At 34.7% G+C, this 23,899-nt stretch overlaps 1 protein-coding gene across 1 annotated transcript in view; it reads left to right on the top strand.

The window, feature by feature from the left end:
- Nucleotides 1-23,899, top strand: part of NCAM2 (neural cell adhesion molecule 2) — a 442,733-nt gene that overhangs the window by 398,211 nt on the left and 20,623 nt on the right. The gene's annotated exons all lie outside the window — the stretch shown is intronic.

Below are 23,899 nucleotides of genomic sequence, written 5' to 3'. Positions count from 1 at the left end.
TTTCCAGGTATCAATTAGCTTCATAACTTGCTTCATTGTAAAATTCCTTTTACTTTGTAAAGTGGACCTTGTTAAATGTCATATAATTTGAACTCAGAACTTAAAATTTTGCTTTTGCCAATCATTCATTTGATTATTTTGCAAATATAACTAAATGTCCATGGCTATATACATATTAGACAGAGAGAAAGGTTACTTTGAATAAATATGAATTTCTATATTGTTTTTATTGGTTATTCCTTTAAAATTTTCCAATTTTGTGGACATTTCAAATATTTCAAGGTTTAAACACTTACATAATATATAAATTGCTTTTATAGCACCTGATGTATAATCCTATTCTTTGTGTGACCTAAAAATATCATAAAGAATAAAAGTTAATTATTTTAAATTTGGACATTAATTTTTTTGATAAAAATTAAGACTTTTTCTAGTTAATTTGATACATTATCTATCTTAGTTGCTCCAGAGTATTAATAAGCTAAATTTAAATATTCTTAGTAAAAGTAAAAGTAAAAGTGCACCTTTAACTGAATTAGATTTTTATTTTGAGCTGTTTTAGTCTAGGCACTTAGGCCCATTTCTCTTCCAGAAAAGTAAAGAATTATGTTGTATTATCTACTCCTTAAAAGAAGATAGGCATATCCCAGTTAAGGACATATCACAGGTTTAAAAATGTTTAATTTAAATTCCCTTTTCTGAGTTTTTGATCATTATTAAAAAAAGAATATGTCATTCTTTTATTCACAACCATATTTTAGTAAGTGGATCTTATTACTGAAAAAGGATTTACTGAGCAATCAACTATGCATGTGTGATCAACAGCTGCACCCCTCTATGGGAACCAAATTATGTAGTGTGGACTTTAAAAATAATTTATCTTGTGGACATGGATGTAGCCCAAGTGGTGCAGCATGCATTTTCAAGGCCTGGGTTTACGCCCAGAACTGCTTGTCCCGTCTCTTAGTAGTGGCCCTTGAATACTGCCTAAAGTGGCTTTGGCCCCTGAGGTCTGTCTCCTGAAGCAAGATTGATTTTATCATGTATTAATATATCGTTTATATCTTTTACAGTGACATATTTTTAGTGTCCTCTTATGTAAGATCTAAGAGTAGGACTAACGTAAGAATTCTGTTGATCTTTTCCAATCTCCTTGCTCTCTACTACTGCTTTCATTTTCTTACCACAGACTGACTAGAATAAAAATAAAGTTTAACGCTGTAGATACTAAAGAAGACCTACTGCAAATCCTTTTCAGGATTTTCTAGGAAATTGGAAAAACAGAAACACTCCCAGTTTGTATGTCTAAATAGCACCCGGATAACAAAATCAGATAGACTATACAAATAAAGAAAATTATAGGTCAATATTCCAGAAGAACACAGGAATAGATGAACACAAAAATGATCCTCAAAAAAACACGGAAATGACCCTCTCAGCAAAACACTAGCTAATAAATGACTCATCAAAAATATCATACAACATGACCAAGTAGAATTCTTCCCAGGAATGCAAGGATGGTTTAACACTTGCAAGTTAGTCAACAGAATACATCATACCAATAAGAAAATAAATACAAAAACATATCATCATATGAATAAATGCAGGAGAGCATTTGAAAAGATCCAGGAGTCGTTCATGATAAAGACTCTCTCAACGAAATAGGAGTTTAAGGAACTTTCCTCAATATAGTCAAAATCCTCTACCACAAGCCCACAGCAATCATTATCAATGGGGAAAGACTGAAAGCTTTCCCTCCATGATCAGAACCTCTATATATTAAATACATTTCTGCATCCCTCTTTTCTCCCATGCTAAGAAAAAAAAGGGGGACTCTCCAATCCATGCAATATGGGACTCAACCAATTTTTAAAAGATATTTTATGTTAAAACAACCATAGCCAATGTTCTGTTTGAAACACAATTATAATTGCATATTACAGTTTACAATGTCTGGATTTAGAGAAGATATATAAATATGTTGATTCCTAGAATGTCATAAGTACTGGCAAATAAATGTGTTCCAATAACACCTTTAAGAACAATCTGTACCTTCCTTTATAACTTGACTAGAACTTTATAATAAATTAGACATGAATATTTCTGTAAGAAAGCAGAAATAAAATGTCTTATTTTAATAAACATTACAGTAGACTCTTAAGATACATGTAAAACATGAAATATCACTCACAAAATCATGCAGTTGGTTTCTTTAAGTTCTGTAACTCGAGGTTACCACAATGAGATGAAACACCCAAAGTCAGGTTCACCTAGATGACATTTTGATAAGCCACAAAATAATTCTAAAATGCAAATTCTATTATAACAAAATTATGTGCAGTTAATGAATTCAGTTAGATTTACTGAATATCTTGGTACAAATGAATGCATTAATTCTGATATTTAAAAAACTAATATTTGGTAAAGTAATACCGAGCAATCTTCATATTCCTTAGTTTTACCTTTGTTATATACCACCAGAAAGTCTGATAGTTCTTTTTATCCTAATAATTGTGATTTAGTTAGCAAGATATAAAAATTCATTTTATTCTAAGTCTCACTCATATTTTTTTGCTTTTATAGGATGGATTTTTAAATAAAATTATGTTCTGAAATAAAATATGTATTTGTGTTAAGATAACTTTTTTATGTTATTAATTATATATAGTTAGAAATATGTGTTTATATATTTCGATGCATAGATCATTTTGCCAGACGTTTCATTTCAGAAGTGCTTGACCATATTATACCAATTACATACTAGGCTAATTTACTTATACATGCTAAAATTATCTGCATATTAAATATCAGGATTAATTTCTTGTGTAATCCTAGAACTGTCCTTTCTTCTCTTCCCTACATTTTCTTATTTTTTTCTCCTTGAATAATTCAGTCTTACTGGTTTCTCAACTTTATCATAAGATCATAATTAGATAGTAGATCACTATTTAAACCACCAGCATCATATTTCAGACATAAAATTTAGTATAGCTAAGAGCTAGCAGGAAATTCTTCCTGCCTTTGAAATTTCATTCCAGGAAAAATCTTAATTTGATCTTAGTGTGATTTCTCTCTCTCTCTCTCTCTCGATCTCTCTCACTCTCTCTCTCCACTTGTCTTTCTCTCTCTCTTTCTCATGCTTGCTCTGACTCTCATGATTTTTTTAGTCATGAGAATTAATGTCTTTTTAAAAACTACACTCATATTATCTTCATTTGTAGTTTATAAGTGCATATATATTTACTCAAAGGTTGTAGAATTACATAAAATTGAAATGTTTAATGAACTTCATTTCAAAAAGTGCCCTTTTCTCAACTAAAGCAAGTCAAGTATTTAAACATTTAAGTGCTCAAACTATTTCACTGTATATAATTTGTATTTTTGAATTTTAATTTTTATACAATGAATAATTAAAGTTACAACTATGCACAATAATTTTTCAATATAAGCATAATTTTATTAAATATAAGTTTATTAAATATTTATATGAATGCCCACTTATAATTAATTTAAATTTAAAAATTACATAAGTTTTAATTTTTATGTTGTTACTGTGTCTGGCATATCGAATACTCTCGGTAGCTTGCCGGGCTCTCCGAGAGGGGCGGAGGAATCGAACTCGGGTTGGCCATGTTGGCTGCGTGCAAGGCAAATGCCCTACCCGCTGTGCTATCACTCCAATTTTCAGTAACAAAGTATAGTCTGTGAGAAGACATTTTTGTATCTGAATGAATATTTCAGATACATAGCAATAAAATTATTATTGTGGTAAATCTATACTAAAAATTGAAAGGCAAAATTTTTGAATTATAATTAATTTTAGTGATTCAGGGTGGTTTTAGAATCACCACTGCAATCATTAAGCATGTGTTTGATTCTAACTTTCAGAATAGCTAATATGAAAATTATATTAATTTAAGATATATAATAATATAGAAGTGTCCAAACATTCTTCTGAATTTTTTTGTTGTGGTGGTACTAGCAACATTTAGAGATTGACTATATTTTCTGTTACGATACCAAATATCACACATAATTTTCATTGACCCTTTTGAGGGTCAATAAATAAAGTTATAAGATTACACAGATCATTGTGTCAATTACTGAGTCAGTGTGTCATGACCTTAATGTGTCAATTTATATTTTATTACCACCTGGATATGTGTTATATAATAGAATACAAACAAATTTTAAGTAAGTTAAAATTAAGTAGGCTTTCTTTAATTTGTTTATTTCCCTCCTCTGTGCTCTACAAATCTTTGTTCACTTAGTGGGTGATTGCCTCCACAGCAGTGCTTGAGGTTACCTCTTGCAGCAATATTGACTGAGTTGTGTTCATCACTCCAGCAGACCATACTATTCTAGCAAATTATTTCTGGAAAACAGCAGCGCCACAAAAGGTGGGGCTGGGCTAGAAGCCTGACCTCCTGGGAATTATAGTGAGGTCTCTACATGCAAGGCACACACTATCCCATTTAATTGTATTCATTCCAATGTCTACTTTTCCTTTTCCCCTACTCTCTCTTTTGCTATCTCTTTCTTCTCTTCTTCCCTTCCATGATTTTTCTGAAATTCTAGCCAGAAATAAAGAGTATATTTTCCAATATTTTTTGTTATAATTTCAAATTTAGCATCTGTGGTGGGGATACATTCCATAAAAACTACACCAAGGATTGTACACTAAAGCATCGATTGAATAAAAAACTGAAATTTAAATATTTCAAATTAAAAATACAAATAATGTAAAAGTATATATTAAAATTGATTTCAAAATAATCATAATTGATAAAATATATTTCAAAATCGAATGGTTCATACATTTTTGTTCATTATTTATTGTTAGCTATTTAAAATTTGGTAGTTAAATGATAGCATTCAGAAAGTGTTACCATAGCAAAATTAAGGAATTCAGGATATTGACAAAAGGTTGGCATTAAATTATCTCTTCTAAATTAACATTGACATTAGATTAATATTTTGCAGTGTGCATTTTTTATGTTTATAATTGCATCTCTTTATTTTGTTTAACTGTAAATAATAAACGTAAAGATTATAAAAATGACACATAAGTAGCATTTCAAATTTTATGTAAGACAAATATTCAGTAAGTAAAGTTACTTAATTGTTTTGAATCAAGAATTAGTGAGTATTTAACACAATCATTTTTATCTTGTCTTATTTGAGATTATTAATGAGATAAAAAATATGATAATTCTCCTTTTGCCCAGTAGAACTAACCTCAAAGTCTAAAAATTAAACTGTCTGCAAATGTTGCCCAATAGGTGGATTATTTTATAATATGCATTTTAATTATTCTGACAAAATTGAAAAACATAATCAGGAAAAACACCTGTACTTAAAAGTTCTTTTAGTATTCCTGAGATAGATAATAGATATCTTTTTTATGTTTTTGGCACATCGATATTTTATATAAGAAGAGGTAGAAACAAATTTCTTTTTTTTTTTTTAGTATGAACTAATCTGATTGTGGTTGTATTGAGACTTGGTATATTGTGTGATTTCTTAATTTGTGTATGTTCATGTTAAATCAAGTTATTCGTTTTCATCCCATGTTAAAATTATAAATTTAAAGTTGTACATTGAAATACTACAGAATATTAAAGTTATTATTATTTTAATTGTACTAGATTTATTTTTATTTTATATATGTACTAATGGACACTCTGAAGTAAATCTCTTATTGTGCTTTCTTTTTCTAACAGTAAAAGCTACTGTTTTAAATAATGTTTTCAATATATGAACTTATTTCAAAAATATTTTATCTTACATCATACATTCCTTTTATGTATAATATTTCTGTTTAAAAGTGACTTGATCATTTTAAGTACATTTGTTTCATCATAACTTATTTTTTCAAAAATAGTGCATTAAGTGTATTGTTGTCAGAATCATCTCTTATTTAAAACCGCCGAACATAATATCCAGCACTACGTGTATTCCTATGCATGTGTTTCATAGTATAATAAATGTCATTTTATTTTTTGTATCTCTGTCTCCATTGTTGTAATAAAGAAAACTGAGGAAAAGTGTTGTTATATGTGTTTTCTTTATTACTCTTGCACTTTTTTGTCTTTGTTGTGTGTTTTCATTTCAAATTTAGTCAAATCGAATGTTTTAATATAATAGACATATTATCAGTTACTTCTCTTTAAACAAAAATCAGAAATTATCTCCAGACATTAAAAAAATAGTGTAAATTATCATAAGAATAATTCACAGGTCAGAAAAAAACTAATGTGCTGATATATAATGAAACAGATATGGTTAAGAAGTTATTTGTCTGGGGCTTGGGATTTTTTGTGTGACATACCGGGTGTGTTTCAGTGCAGACCCTTGACTCTGCACTCAGGGTCACTCCTAGTGAACTTGGGGTACCATATATGCTGCCAGGAATTGAATTGTGGGTCAGGAGAATGGTAGGCAAGCACCCTAGCTGCTATACTATAGCTCCAGCCCGGCTGAGAATTTGTTATATCTGTTGTGAAGTAGTATTTGTTATAGTCAAAGTGTGTGAAAGCAGAAATTATTTTGTTTTTTTGGGAGTTGGGGAGTGCAGAGAAGGGGCACATCCAGTTCTCAGGGCCGAATCCTCTCTCTGTGCTCAGGCTAAGTAGGTGTTGGGGATTGAACCTGGGGTCACCACATGCAAAACAAGTTCCTTACCCACCACACTATTTCTTCAACTCCTGAATAGAAAGGTTTGCCATGATTTGACTCTAACTCATTTCATAAAACATTTTTAAAATGTAGTCTGAGCATCCTGAGAATAATGTCCTAGAAATTTAAGGATCTTTCTAATCCACATTCAAGTTATAAAGAAAATTGGCTTTGAACATTTTTAAGTAGTAATGCTAATAATAAAGTATTCTCTATTTTAACATATACCGTGTGATATGCTGTGAATACCTTATGTGTATATATTATTCATATGCTTATAATTTTTCTTGAATTCCTTTTTTATATGAGAATAGTTGGGTCCCTAAATATATTAAACATTTTATTTTTATAAAATATAAAAGTCTCCTATAGACATGAATATGTTTATCTTAAAAAATCCTGTGGGATATTTCTAATAAAAATTAAAATATAGAAACGTAAGATAAAATGCATATACAAAGATTTGAATTATTTTAAGGAACAAAATCCTTCTTATTCCAAAACACTGTTGTTGCTGCTTTTATACATTTCAAAAAAATTTTTAATATATCTATAAATAAATAGATATATAATATTTAATGTATCTATATATTTATTATGATTTGTAACTCCTTATATTGATATACTTTAGAATTTTGGTACACTGTGAGAATGTTTAGTTGTATTTCTGTGCTTTTCTATTTCTTGATATGGCTTGACAGAAGACTGAGTAAGATGAAAGTACCTGGGAATTCCTGAATATTTTTTTAGAGAATCTCACTGCAGCTTTACATTACTTTTTCAGTTTTATATCACTCTGTTGTTGGGGATCACTGTAAAACTTGACAAGCTTTATGGGACCCTGTACCAAGAAACTAAGTGAACAGTGTCAATGTTTTGCGCTTTTTGTTTTTTGTTTTTGTTTTTGTTTTATCAACAAATAGGATGAAAGAAACCAATAAGTAATCATTGGCATAGCAAAGTTCTTTAAACAGTTTCCATGAATTAGATTAAAATATAGTAAATCTAAGATGGCACAACAAAATATCTATTCTATTTGACTTGCTTTGATTTTTTTTAATGTTTCACGGCGGGGAAAATGTGAATAAGCAAAGTTATATATCTGTACCCACAGTCTCATCCATTCATCATTGAAATTCTATTAGTCCGTATAATCTTTCTCACTCCAGCTTGTACATATACCTACTTCCCATGATCAATATTATAAACACAAACCAAATTTATGGTCTTAAATGACAAAAAAAATTAATCTCATTTTGATATTATACATTTTCTGAAAACACTATTATGACATATATTTCAGGTAAAAATAGTTGTTTTCTAGTTTATTAAAATAGTTTTTCTACTAAAAAAATTTTAAAAAAGATTTTCATATCAACAGCTAACACGTTTATTTAAAAAAATCAGATTCAACGCATAATGTATATGTGTATATGTGTGTGCTATGTCATATTTCTATAGATTATATACTTGTTTAGATTGTGTTTAAGTTTGGTTAAAAATAAAATATAACTATTTAAACTAGCATTTCTTTATTCATGTCCCATTTCTATTCTATTAGCACATGAAAAATAGCTTCTATTTGCTACGCTTATATATCACTTAATCACTTAATCCCCGTTATTCATCGATTTATTCGAGCGGGTGCCAGTAACGTCTCCATTCATCCCGGTTGCGTGCTAGCGTAGCCCAATGGTATCTGTTCGTTTTAGGAACATGTAGAGCCTCAAACCGATCATTTAGGGTCTTGACGAAGAAGTCTGACCATCTTATAGGTGGGCGTCCACGTGATCTTTTGATGTCTCGTGGAATCCAATCAGTAATGGCTCTAGTCCAGCGGTTGTCTGTAAACCTCATTACGTGTCCAGCCCATCTGATTTTTGATGTCTTGGCAAATGAGACAGCGTCCCTGATTCTTGAGCGTTGACGAAGATCAGAACTCCGGATTCTATCTCTCATTTGAGTGAATCGTGATATTCCAAGCATACTTCTTTCGATTCCTCTTTGAGAGACCTGAATAGCGTTCTCATCCTGTTTTTGTAGGGTCCAGGTCTCTGAGGCATATGTTAATGCAGGAAGAATAGTGGAATCAAAGAGATGTGCTCGTAGCTGGAGGTTCTTTGTCCTTTTAGTTATTTCTTCAATGCTCTTGGAGGCATTCCAAGCTGCTCTCTTCCTCCTGCGCAACTCAGGTGCCAGGTCATTCATCATGTTGATTTCTAAACTTGGTATATATAACTGTTGCATTCGGAGATGGTGGTTCCGTTGAGAGCGAATGGAGCGTCAGGAACAAGGCTGTTTCTCATAAACATTGTCTTCGCAAGATTCAGCTGTAGTCCGACCTTTCCACATTCACGGTCAAAGTCGTTCAGCATTTGTGCCGCTTGGTTGATGTTTGGTGTTATTAGAACGATGTCATCAGCAAAGCGGAGGTGGTGTAGTTGCCGACCATCTATCTTCACTCCCATGTTTTCCCATTCCAGCCGTCGCATGATGTTCTCAAGGGTGGCACTGAAGAGTTTTGGTGAAATGGTATCACCCTGCCGAACCCCTCTCTTGATATGGATGATTACTTCTTTGTAGAATGGTGAGATCTTGGTAGTGAATCCGCAATAGAGCTCACGAAGGATCCTGATGTATTGAGTTTGTACGCCCTGATTGGCTAGGGCTTCTATGACCGCTTCCGTCTCAACAGAATCAAAGGCCTTCTTTAAATCAATGAACGTTAGACAGAGTGGCATCTTGAACTCCCGAGATACCTCAATGAGCTTGGTTACTGTGTGGATATGGTCGATGGTACTGAATCCTTTTCGGAATCCAGCTTGTTCACATGGTTGTCCTTCATCTAGTGTTCTGCTAATCCTATTCAGGATGACTCGAGTGAATAGTTTGTAGATGACAGACAATAGGCAGATTGGGCGATAGTTGCCAATGTCGTGGATGTCTCCTTTCTTGTATAGTAATACAGTCTTGCTGGTTTTCCATTGGGATGGAACCTTGCATTCAGACAGGTAGCGTGTGAAGAGTCGAGCCAATGTATTGATGAGTACTGATGGTAAGTTCTTCAGGTGTTCAGGTCTGATCTTGTCTGGGCCAGGTGCTCTTTGTTTCTTTACAGACGAGATGGCATGTTGGATTTCGGAAGGGAGAACATTGGGAACGACATATCCATCATGTGGTATGTGGTATGTGGGCAAGTGGATGTGGCTATTAAAGATATCTGAGTAGAAGTCATGAATAATCTTCTCCATTGCCCTTCTGGAAGATGTGATAGATCCATCATGATGTCGGAGGGCAGTCATCTTGGTTTTGTAGTTAGTGAAGGACAGGCGGGCATTACGAATGTTTTTCCCAGCTTCTGCTGCATCTACCAGTACTGCTGCTCTCCTGTTTTTGAGGTCATCCTTGATGGCTTCTCTGCACTGTTTTGCCAGTTCGGACGTTTGCTTGTGGTTGCCTGAGGCACGTGCCAAACCACGTTGGCGAATAAGTTCAAGAGTGTTCGAAGAAAGACGGTTTTTTGTGGTTATCTCTCTCTTGGCATTCCTTGCACAATCATGGAGGTGCTGAATCATTCGATCGTATTCCTCATCAATATTGTCAATGATGGCATCTTCCCATGTTGCCGCAACAGAGCCAAAGAGTTCCCAGTTGGTGGTTGTTCTGGGAGTCCTCTTCTTAAACCTTAAACTCTTTTCTCCTCGTTCTGTGAGGTAGAATTTTGCACGAAGAAGACGGTGGTCTGATCCCGTTTGGAATTTTGGGACAACAGCAACATCGGTTAGGCAAAACCGCCGATTGAATATGATGTGGTCTATTTCATTGTGGAACCGTCCATCGGGAGACTCCCATGTCCAACGTTTAGATTCAGCCTTTTGGAATTGTGAGTTAGCATGGAAGGTTTTGGTTGACATGATGAACTCAGACAGTCTATCACCCTGTTCGTTCCATTCCAGGCCATGGGTTCCAATGTGGAGTTCATCGACTGATCTTCTTGGTCCTATCTTGGCATTAAAATCACCGACAATGATCTTGTAGAAGGTGTGATCTTCTTTATAGAATTTCTCCAGCTCCATGTAGAATTTCTCAGTTTCTCTTTCACCATAACTGGATGTTGGTGCATAGACAACAAAGATAGAAACTGCCGGTAGTGAGCCACATTTATTCAAGTGTAATCGTCCGATTCGGGTTGTTAGGCATTCAAATGAATCAATGCTCGTGACTAAGTTTGTGTTGACAAGGATACCGACACCACCGACGCCTCTTTTATCACATGTTCCAAGGAACAGTTCTTCTCCAGTGTCGAAAACAGCATGATGGAATTGATGTCTTCTCGTTTCGGTCAGACCAATGATGTCGTACTTGATCTTTCGTGCTTGTACCATAAGGTCTTCAATGGATGCAGCAGATGCCAGGGTACGAGCATTAAAAGTACAGACAATCATTTTTGTTTTTCTGCGTTTTGGTAGCCTTTGTCTGCCTTGGTGTTTTATCAGCCTCTCCTTCCATATCCTTCTCGACTCTGCATATTCAGGGTTAGGGAAATGAGATCCATTTATTACTGGATTTGGCATATCAATTTGGTCTATTCGGCATAGACCACGGATAGCTTGCCAGGCTCTGCCGTGCGGGTTGGATATTTAAGGATATTTAAGGTATCCTAAAAATTTAGAGAAAAGTAAATGAATAGTCGCGCGGCCGCAGGCCACGCGCTCCCGGGAGCTTGTTGTGATAATCTCTGGATCCTGGCCTTTGTTGGGGTTACACGGCAGTTGGAGGGTGTAACTGTCTAGCTACTGACAGGTCCAGTCCCAAACCGTGCAGGCTTGGAGATCTCAGTCCCGGGTCCCACACACCTGGGTTCCTCTGCCAGTTTTGTTATGTCTGAGGCTTATCCAAGTGTGTGGAGAGTGGCCCCAGTAAGGCCTTGGTTGGGGCCTGCAGGTCTTCAGCTGTTGGGCCCTGGCGAGGATAGTCAGACACAGGGTAGGAGACTCTGCCTTGTGCTCTCCCGGGAGCTTGTTGTGATAATCTCTGGATCCTGGCCTTTGTTGGGGTTACACGGCAGTTGGAGGGTGTAACTGTCTAGTTACTGACAGGTCCAGTCCCAAACCGTGCAGGCTTGGAGATCTCAGTCCCGGGTCCCACACACCTGGGTTCCTCTGCCAGTTTTGTTATGTCTGAGGCTTATCCAAGTGTGTGGAGAGTGGCCCCAGTAAGGCCTTGGTTGGGGCCTGCAGGTCTTCAGCTGTTGGGCCCTGGCGAGGATAGTCAGACACAGGGTAGGAGACTCTGCCTTGTGCTCTCCCGGGAGCTTGTTGTGATAATCTCAAGTGATAGAACGCTTATATATAATTTCACAAAAACTAAATCATATATATATACATAAACAGTAAAAGTAAAATAAATTTTCTTTATGCTCTTGAATAATGACAAGACAAATATTCAATTTTTTAGTGCTTATTGGTGGAAGAAAAAATAGAGAGGATATTCTTATACTATCCTGACTTTCTTTTCAGCAATATGTTATGAACTGGAGTGTTTAAGAGACTAAGGAGAAATATATCTACAGCAGGACTTGGTATGGTTCACTCACAGTTTAAATTAGGTATGAGATGGTGGAGCACTCTACGTTTGTATTACTATTATTGCTTTCTTTCCATGTTCTCTATTCAGCTTTAAAAATGATTGAATACCTAAAAGACATTTATAGACATTTTCAGTCATTTCAATGAAGAATTAAGATACTGGCCTTTATATTTTTCTTCTTTTAAATAGAAAACACAATCCACTTTTGCTTTCTTAAAGTTGCGGGTTTACAGATAAAGATTTTCATATCCTCACTTCACCCTCTCATGCATAGCTCTTGCCATTATCAACATGTGAAGGGGTACATTTGTTACAATACATGAATCTGCATTGACATTTAATCAAGATGGTAGTTTTTGTTAGAGTTCTTCCTTGGTATTACATTCTACATAGATTTTGATTAATGCGCAACAGAATGTATCTAAATTATAATGTCATATAAAATAAGTATGCTAAAAATCCTATTTTCTTTTTGTTATTCTTCCCTCCCTGGAAACCACTGATCATATTAACTTTCATATTTTACCTTTTCCATAATATAAGATCATTAAAATTATATAATACCAGATTGATTCATTTCAATCAATAATAATCTAAAATTATGTCATGACTTTCAGGATGCTATGGTTCTTCTTTAAATAAATAAGTTTCTATGGTATAAATTACAATACATTTTGTTCAGCAAGTAGAAATCTGAGATGAAGTGAAAGTTTATAATTCTATTTATGCATACCATTACAAAATAGGTAATTTCAGATGTACCTCATTACAACATTATGTTACCCTGAATATTTAGAATGTTCAAGTTTATTAACATAACTAGGGTTTATGTACCCTATGCAGAAAAGAAATTCTCTAGGAAATAACACAGTGAGTGAATGCGAAAAATGAAAATTATGGGGAAGACAGAGAGAATACAGAGGTAGGAAGCTTTCCTTGCATTATGCTAGTCCAGCTTTAACCTCAGTATCACAGATGGTCTGTCTTGCCCAACTAGGAGTGAGGTCTGAGTGCAACTGGTTCTGGCACCAAAACAAACAAAATTTTAATTTTAAAAAGTAAAATGGAAATTGTGTAAAATCTTGTATCATAAATTCCTTAGATGATAAGAAAGCAATCTGTGCACTCATGCATTTTCTTCATATTTTGTATATCATTTGAATAGTTTATAAATTTCAAAGATATATACTAAAGAATTATATATTAAACAAATTAGTTTAAAATTCCACAAATTTTTAACATCAACTGTAGTTAAAATTTTCTTTTTATTTTTACTTTTTGCTTTTTCGGTCACAACTGGTGATGCATAAGGGTTACCCTTGGCTCTGCAGTCAGGAGTTACTCCTGGTGGTGCTCAGGGGACCATGTGAGATGCTGGGAATCGAACCTGGGTCGGCCCTGTGCAAGGCAAACGCCCTACCCACTGTGCTATTGCTTCAGCCCCGTTAAAATTTTCTTGAGTAGAGTTCAATTTTGTAATAGTTGGGGGGAAAAAAGGTATTTTCTGTTTAAGGAAAATTTATTTTTTGATAGATGAAACCTGTTTTTCACAGAGACAGAGTAATTAAATTTGCCATATAAGGTTGAATCAAAGTGTAGAACTTTAAAATTCTCAATTTGTTAACACAGACGAATAAACATCTAGTTCTGATAGTATTCATTCCTCTGTGAAGCTCTTACCTAACTAGCCCTAAAAGCTAAAAGTCTCTTTTTTTTTTAATGAGAGACCAAAAATCTCCTCCATCAAAGTAAAGTGAACATGTATCATAAAATTCAAATTGCACAGGCAGATAGTATAGAGTTGAAATGATAAGTATGAACTTCAAAAAAATAATTTGTGATTTTCAGCTACAGATATCTAGGATGTATAAACTATTTCATCTCATCACTGCATTTAACCATAGCAACAGGCCATATTGGGTTGTGGACAGTTTTGTTTTTGTTGCTTTTTTTGTTTCTTTTTAAAAGAATTCCATCACTAATCCCTTTTTCCTTAAAGTCACTATCTGTTAATCAACCTCATGCCCTCATCTTAACACCTCTTTTTCCCTCCTTTCTTTTTTCTTTCTCTCTCCTTTCCTTCTCTTTTCTTCCTTCCTTTACTCCTTCCTCCCTCCCTCTCTCCTTCCTTCCTTCCTTCCTTCCTTCCTTCCTTCCTTCCTTCCTTTCCTTCCTTCCTTCCTCTCTTTCCTTCTCTTCTCTGTCTCTCTCTGTCTCTCTGTTTCTCTGCCTCTCTCTGTCTCTCTGTCTTTCTGTCTCTCACTGTCTCTCTTTGTCTGTCTGTCTGTCTGTCTCTGTCTCTCTCTGTCTTTTTCTTTTTTTCTTTCTTTCTTGGATGGCCACACCCAGCAAGGCTCCGGGCTTACTCCTGGCTCTGCACTTGGGAATCACTCCTGGTCTTACTCAAAGGACCATGTGGGATGCTGGGAATAGAACTCAGCCAGCCATGTGCAAAACAAGCTCTTTAACTGTTGTATTATCTCGCTAGCCCCCACACCTATTTTCCCAATTTTGTATGTGTATGTGTCTGCTTTGTTATATGCTTCTCCTTTTTTTGTGTTTTTATTGTCATATTCTGAAAGAAATGATCTTCTTATCTCACAGAATTCATCTTTTTACTTGGCAAAAATCATCACAAATATTACCTTCTTCAACCAGTGCTCCCAAAACACTACTCACTTTCATATTTCTCTAACATTTCTGCTCAGTTCACGTCTTTTTCTCTGTTAAGAATGCAATAAATTGAATTTATTAGTAACTGAATTTCAGTTTATAATTCACATGTCTTATAGCTCACTATATATCCTGAATCCCCAGAGAAGATAGCACAGTGGGTAGGGCGTTTGCCTTGCACGCGGCCAACCTGGGCCCCCAGGTTCTATACCTCCGCCCCTCTTGGAGAGCCTGGCAAGCTACCAAGAGTATCTCAACCGCACCGCAAAAGCCTGGCAAGCTACCTATGACATATTTGATATGCCAAACACAGTAACAACAAATCTCACAATGGAGACATTATTGGGCCCACTCAAGCAAATCGATGAACAATGGGAGGACAGTGCTATTAAATGAAATACTGGGCAGGAGCTACAGTGGATGAGGCACTTTCATGTGAATGACCGAGGACCCGGGTTTCTGCCACGTGTGCTTCTGAGTCCGCCAGGAGTGAAACCCTCCCAATAGAGCCAGGAGTAAACCCTGGGCATTTCTCGGTGTGACAAAGAAAAGGAAACAAAAGCAAGACAAAAGTGCACTGTAGCACTATTCCCCTGTTGTTCATAGATTTGCTTGAATGGGCACAGTAACTTCTCACGACAAATTGTGAGACTTTTTGTTACTGTTTTAGGCATATTGAGTACGTCAGGGGTAGCTTGCCAGGCTTTGCAGTGTGGGAGAGATACTCTTGGTAGCTTGCCAGGCTGCCTAAGAGGGACAGAGGAATCGAACCCGGGTCAGCCGCATACAAGGCCTACCCGCTGTGCTATTGAACAAGACAAAACATGAAAAGAAAATGAATTACTGATAATGTTTGTAGTTTTTATGTCCCTTATAACTATATATATATATATAGTTATCAGAGAGAGAGAGAGAGAGGAAAATTACAATTTACTGCTTTAAATTAGTTATAAATGCCTGACATTAAAATAGAGTTTCATTTAGCTAGTTCAGTAAGCAGTATAATATATGAAGCACACAAACTTGAATGAACTTAAAAAAATAGAGGTTACCAGCTGGTAACCTCTGTTTTTTGTCAAAAATCTTTTGTCTGGGGGCTGAAGCGATAGCACAGCGTTTGCCTTGCATGCAGCCAACCTGGGTTCGATTCCCAGCATTCCATATTGTCCTCCAAGCACCAGCAGGAGTAATTCCTGAGTGCATGAGCCAGGAGTAACCCCTGTGCAATGCTGGGTGTGACCCAAAAGGAAAAAAAAATCTTTTGTCTGGAATCTGTATATTTTAATTAAAAAAAAATACTGTGAACTAGGGAATCAATATAACAGTTAAACAAAAGAATAGAACTCTTACTATAATCTGATTGGGGGAGATAACTTTAAATTTTTTCTTCTACTAATATCCCTGGAGTTTTGATCTTTTAAAAAAATTAGTGGAGATGAATATGACCACATTAAAACAAATAAATGATGACAACAATGAAATGATGAACAGTCTAAGAGACAAGTAGCTGAGAAAAAAGTTACCAATAAATAAATAAATAAATAAATAAGAATGTTATTTTCCCCCAAATGGGTAAAAAACGTCACCCATGACAGATAATTGTATCGATAAATATTGTATTTATTACATTGATTTTAATATCAGTTTTTGCAAAGAATCAAAAAATAATGTCTGTGAAGATGCAAAAGTAAATGAACTACATACGAAAAATTAGTTCTTAAATATTTGAGGTGCCAAGGAAATAGCTCAAAGAATAGATACCTGTCTGCTAAGCAGGTGTTCCCGGTTAGGGGCCAGGCAGCCCATGGTCTCCAAAGCATTTCCAGGTATAAACTCTGTGGTCTCCACCAATAATGGGAGCCCTGCTACAAATAATGCTTGTCTCTCATTTATTTATGGGGGCTGCCAAATAAAATACTTAGGGTCCAGGAGCCACTTCCCGCAGTGCTTAGCCATTTGGACCAGGTGGCTCAATACTTGACCTAATTAGGTCTGTGCTACTGTGTTTTTGCTGTGCTATGGGTATACAGTGTCACCTTATGGTGGGGCAGGTAGTGGAATGAATCAAATCAAATTGAGTCTATTTAGGCAAAGAAATTCCCTGACCCTGAGCTATCATCAAAATCCATATTAAATGAAGTAGGTATTTTTGTTGTTGCTGTTGTTCTTTTGTTGTTTTGTTTTTTGTTTGGCGGCAACACTGGTGACACTTGGGGTTTACTTCTGGCTCTGCAACCAGGACTTACTCCTGGCAGTGCTCAGGAGAGCATATGGGATGCTGATGACTGAACCCCTGTCGGCCTTGTGCAAGGCAAATGTCCTACCCACTGTACTATCCTTCCAGCCCCTAAGAGGAAGTGTTTTTTTAAAAAAAAATATTTTGAGTTGTTATCACAGTGAAATGCACAGCTGAAAATGAAAATGGAAATGAGCTTAAACTTTGGACCTTATGAAGAGGTTACCAGCAACAATTCTTTTTCAAAACTCTTGTAAAATGTGCACATTGTATTTAAATTATATTTTGTCTGTATCTCAATATTCATCAATATTAGCAATACTTAAAAATTTGATCAAAATATAGGAAGTTTTTTAAAAAAGTAAAAAGAACCTAACCCTTTCAAAAGAACATATCATAAACTAACAAGTAATAAGAAATTATAGTAAGCACAGTGATCTTTGCGAAAAACAAAATAAATGGTGAGGATGAACTTGAAAAAATCTTTAAAATTGCAAAGGACTGCACTACATATATTCCAGGAACATTTTCTTAGTATATCTGGTTAGTAATATTAATGTTGATATTTATATTTATCATAAAATAATGATAAAATTATAACCAGTGATTTAATAATATCTAGTTGAAATGTGTGGGCAACAATTTGATTGACTGCCACAGTGGAAACAAAAACAAATGAGAATTTCCATTACTGTCTGTTTAGAATCCCTCCCTAATTTATTATTTTTCATATTTTATCATCCATATTTTATTTCCAAGGAGCAATAGCACAGCGGTAGGGCGTTCGCCTTACAAGCGGCCAACATGGCCGACCCGAGTTCGATTCCTCCGCCCCTCTTGGAGAGCCCGGCAAGCTACCGAGAGTATTCGATATGCCAGACACAGTAACAACAAAGTCTCCAATGGAGACGTTACTGGGCCCGCTCGAGCAAATCGACGATCAACGGGAGGGCCTTTACCTTTACATGATAAAACTTTGCCTACTTTTTAAAAGAAAATATTTTAGGAAGAAACATATGATATTTCTTCTGGCATGTGGAGACAATGATAAAGTAATATAGAGGGGAGGAATTATATAAAATCCAATTATAATTACTCCTTGAGTTTCCTATTTATTTATTTTGAAGGAATAGAAAATACTGTTTTAATCATCTTTGCTAATGCAATTTGCAGTGATTTTTTTTCTTCTTTCTAATTAAGACCATTAAAGTGGTATTGAACAGACATTCTAAACCTCAGATGTTTGAAATGCGTTTCAAATAGGGAAATTAAATATGAATCAAAATTGAATGGGTCCATCAATTCAGGGATGCATACTAAACACATTAGAGCAAGAGGCCCTCAATCACAACACACTAGAGAACAGTGTTTTTAGACCATTTGAAATACTATTACATACCATTTAGCTTACTATTTTCAGTGGTTTTAACATTTCAGTCTTCAAGAATAAATTTTATAATGTCCATGAATCAAGGTTTTTAAAACAAATGTTATGTTTTAACTTGCAATTACATTTACAGAGGATATCTGACAGTCATACTTTCTCAAAAATATATAAATTTAGAATACTTTTTCCTAAATATTTAAAATGTGCTTATATTTATTTATTCATTCCTCATTTATTATAACTGAGAGATGGCTATTAAAAAGTTCTAAGTCAACACTTACCTAGGTTTTTGTTTAGCAAGTTTGTAATAAATAGAAATCCTTGTAACTTTTGTAATAAATAGAAATCCTTGTAGCTTTATAAAACATTTCTTTACATAACTAAACAGGATTGAACAATATGTTTTGAACAATATGTTTTCTTTCTAGAGTTGTGGTGGTCAAGAAATGAAGTGTCTTAAATTTACTCTACAGTAAGGGATATTGTAATTATGCTTCATGGTCTATGTGACTAATTGCTTTTAAATTGACTTGTTAAATATATGTTTATTTATTTATTTTATTAGTGAAAGAACATGAGTTACAGTTATAGACTTACATATTTTTGTGTTTGGGTTTCAGTTATACAATGATCAAGTATCCATCCCTCCACCAGTGCCCATTCTCTACCACCAATGAACCCAGTAGCCCTCCCATCCCCCCATCCACCGCACCCCACCTCACCTCTATGCCAGGGTATTCCCTTTTGCTCTCTCTTTCCTTTAGGGTGTTGTGGTTTGTTAAACATATTATGTAAGATTGTAGTTGACCAGGACTAAATCTAAATCTAACCCTAACTTATTTACTCTTTTCTTTTAATGTGAAGATTCCCAAGGTTGGGTAGATATATGTGTGTGTGTGTAGTATGCTAAATGAATATGCCAAATTTTAGCATATATGTATATATGCTGAATATACAATGAGAGAGAGAGAGCGAGTAATTTCCAAGTCTGAAAAAAAAACCAGATAATTTGGGAGAAATAGTTTAATGAAATAAAGCAAGAAATTGCTAAATCGTTAGTGATTTAATTTGGGGCTTTTGTTCGTTTTGATTTTGGCTTGGGGGGCCACACTGGGTAGAGCTCAAGCTTTACTTTTGTCCCTGCACTCATGAATCACTCCTGGTGGGCTAAAGGGACCATATGGGATCCCTCCAATTGACCAGTTTGGCCGTGTGCAAGGCAAACAATTTCCCTGCTGCTGTACTATAGCTCCACCTCAGAGTATAGTTGCTTTTTTTTCTTGGGGGCGGGGATGAGGACAGGTTACAGCATACAGCCGAAATGCTTAGAGGTTACTCATGACTTTGCACTCAGGAATTACTGCTGGTGGTGCTCCGGGTTCATATGGAATGCCAAGCATAGAACCAGGGTTGACCGCATGTAAAGCAAATTGCCCTATCCATTGAACTATGCCTAAGCACCCCCCCCCAAAGATATTTTTAAACACTCCATTTACTTTGATTCTTTTTGTTGATAATTGATGCTGAACTTAAATTGTTTAATGTTGAAATTATCACAAGTTCAAAATTGCATAAAACCTGTTGCTAATCACTTTGTATTTAAGACCCAGCATCAAGGTATTTTATCTGCAATTATCTTCTCTACCAAGAATATAGTTGCAACTATCTTCTCAGTATCTCAATTTTTCGATTTTCTTATGAAGCAGACTAACCAAAAAGTATTGATTTCTTATAAATGGACACATTCTGAAAATTATAAACCAACATGACTGTTTTCTGGAAAGTTAAAAAAAGAAGATATAAATTTGAAATTATTAAATTATTTTTGCTTATTTTTCTAGTAATAAAAACAACACTAATTTTAAAGAAATTGGTTTCTATTTGTTCTTTAGAAATGAATGATTTCCATTCTTCAAACTCAATTACATTATTCTACAAATTATACTTTAATTTTGAACAGTAGAAAGACAAACTTTCCATACAGAAATAAACTTTAAGCAGATAAATTTACATGTAGTTTTTATAATTCGTATAGCCTAAAATCATAAGTTATGAGAAAGTATGATCATGCAGTATATTCTAAATATGACATAAATGAAAAATGACTTTGAAAATACAATTAATTTATAATATAGATCTGTCTGATGTCCATGTGCGTTCTCTACAATCACATAAATGTGTTTTTTAACAAACATAACTTCCAGTAACATTCAAGAATGTTAGTAATAACCTAAAATAGCAGAATTTTCTAGAAAAAATAGGTATTTCAGCATCAATATTCCTTCATCGTAATGTGTTTTACAAATGTAATGTTTCTATTAGCATCTTCTAAAGTTTAAAATGAAACAGATCAATATGCTGGTTTAATGCTAAAAAGGTCACAAATAAATTATTTACCATTTAAAAGCTAACAAGCCAAGCCTGTCATTAAAAAACACACACAAACACAAAGAAAGCTTGGAACAAATGTTAGAAAGAGATACTGTCTCACCTTAGATTACTGACCATATATACAATTAGAGACTAATTTAACTGTATATTATAAAAATAATAACAATAAGAGTAAAATGACACTATGAAGAGAAAAAGTTGCCAATTCTTAAAAAAAAAAGTCTACATTAATAATGATATTCCATGAAAAGAAAAAGAACAATTTCCAGTCCTTAAAAAATGTCTACATAGTTTTGGACATGTGTTACATGCATTGGATACATTATTGCATTCATAATAATATCTCCCAAAATCACTGAACTAACTGAAGTTGTTTTCATAAATACCTCCATTATTAATAGCAAGTCTCAGAAAAATTTGAGATTTTTTTTCAGGACCACACAAATGTATGTGACGTGACCAGAATTTTCTTATCTCAGATTTAGTGTTTTAACTGAAAATTAATTATTAAAATATATATATAAGATTAAATCATGAATTAATTTACCTAACATCATGGATCTGTGGATTTTATTGCTTAGTACAATGGTAATACCCAAAGAAACCTAATTAAGTGGGAAAGTAATGACTTGCTTACAGCATGGGGGACGCATTGGGTGAATAGAAAAGCTAGTGCTTAATCACATATGTATTTTTAATCAGCTTTTTCCTGATTTTGGCTTCTGAATACTGTGTATTATGATGACTATAAAGAAAATGTATTATTTATAGTCAAAATTATTTATAGCTAATTTTTCATTCATCATACATAATAATAGGATATGTTGAGGACATTATATTTGAAATAATTTTTATTTCCTAAAATAAATTTGAATTTCTTGATATATTTTGTGAGAGTGAGTTGGGGCCCTTTCCCACAGTGCTTAGGGTTTACCCTTGACTTTAGGCTCAGGATTGACTTCTTGCATTATGTTTTTAATAATTATTAGAGATATTTGTATGAATGATGAATAATTCTATTTAGAATATAATTTCATAATTGCATACTAGAATACCACCTCCCAAAATCACACAAAATACTGAAAAATATTTGTGTTTTTTAGCTTTTCTTTAAACGGGATTCATGTTATGTAACATAGACCCTGGAAACTAATTTCTCTACATATTAGTATCGCAAAAAATACTAATCTTTCAGCATATAAATCACTGTCACTCTGCTCCCATTGTTCATCAATGGGCTCAAGTGGGCCCAGTAACATTATGAGACTTATTACTATGTTTGGCATATTGAATATGTCACAGGTAGCTTGCCAGGTTTTGCCATGTGGGTGACTTATTCTCAGTAACTTGCTGGGCTCTCAGAGAGAGATAGAGAAATTGAACTAGGGTCAGCCCAGTTGGCCACGTGCAAGGCAAATGCCCTCCAGCCCAACATATAAATACCTAGATAAAATTTGATGTTGAGCAGAGATTCTGAAAGTGGAATAAACATTATTTCTTCTCCAGCATTCTTGAGTTTTCATTATTTATTGATCAAAAAAGTAAAAGAGTGATAATAAAGCTCATACCTTGCTTGGAAGTATAATCAATTATTATACCATTTTTATTCAAACCTTGTGCAAACAGGTGATCTGTGTCTTGTAGCACAAGGGAACCAAAAGTTGCATAAGCAGTCTCAGGGCAATATATTCCATATAGGATCCTATTTATTTGTTAGCTTTCTGCTCTGAGAATGCTAAAAAAATAATTAGAGCTTCGTGAAAATATATAAAGCACTGTAGCACTGTCCTCCCATTGTTCATCAATTTGCTTGAGCAGGCCCAGTAACATCTCCATCATGAGACTTGTTTTTACTGTGTTTGGCATAGGTAAGGTAAAGGTAAAGGCCCTCCCGTTGATCATCGATTTGCTCGAGCGGGCCCAGTAACGTCTCCATTGGAGACTTTGTTGTTACTGTGTCTGGCATATCGGATACTCTCGGTAGCTTGCCGGGCTCTCCGAGAGGGGCGGAGGAATCGAACTCGGGTCGGCCATGTTGGCCGCTTGTAAGGCGAATGCCCTACCCGCTGTGCTATCGCTCCAGCCCAATATGTTTGGCATATTGAACACATAATGGGCAACTTGCCAGGCTTTGCCGTGGCAGCGAGATACTGTTGGTAGCTTGCTGGACTCTAAATGCCCTACCACTCTGCTATCGCTCCATTTATATAAAATAAATGGAAATATGAGTTGCCAATTTGCAGGAAAAAAACTAAAATTCTGATGGTAGCAACAAATTTAATTTAAAAAGTGATAGTACAGATCACACAGGGACAATAGTGAAGGACCTTGAGCACTCTGGCAAGGTGGAGCATAGTAACTTTGTATTTGAATACAAAAAAATTAATAACATTGTGACCATGTTACCTAAATTTTGATAAATATTACAGGTTATAAAAATGAACAGTTTATATAGATTACTTTGCATCAAAATTTAAGCCAACATTAAAATGGACCTCATCATCCTCTCAGGATGGGAGAAGCATGCTAAAAGTAGTCTATAGACCAAACATGATTGCCACTCAATGCCTCTCTTGCAAAACACAGTACCCAAAAGAAGAGAGAAAGAACAAGGGGGAATGCCCTGCCACAGAGGCAGGGTGGGACAGGGGGGATGAGGGGTGGGAGGGATGCTGGGACCCATGGTGGTGAAGGATGGGCACTGGTGGAGGGATGGGTACTTGATCATTGTATAACTGAAACCCAAGCACAAAAATTTATAAGTCTATAACTGTACCTCATGGTGTTTCACTGATAAAAATAAAATAAATGTGATCAATAAAAGCTTTAAAATGTCAAAAAAGTTAAAAATAAAGGACAAACTAGCTCTAAAAAAATAAAAGTAAAATGGACCTCATCTTAGAAAATTTTTTTATTTTTACGTATATGCGTTCATATACACATAT

The sequence above is a fragment of the Sorex fumeus genome, unplaced genomic scaffold (assembly GCF_029834395.1).
Source record: "Sorex fumeus unplaced genomic scaffold, SorFum_2.1 ptg000265l, whole genome shotgun sequence".
NCBI lineage: Eukaryota > Metazoa > Chordata > Mammalia > Eulipotyphla > Soricidae > Sorex > Sorex fumeus.
This window is presented reverse-complemented; position numbering and strand designations above follow the sequence as displayed.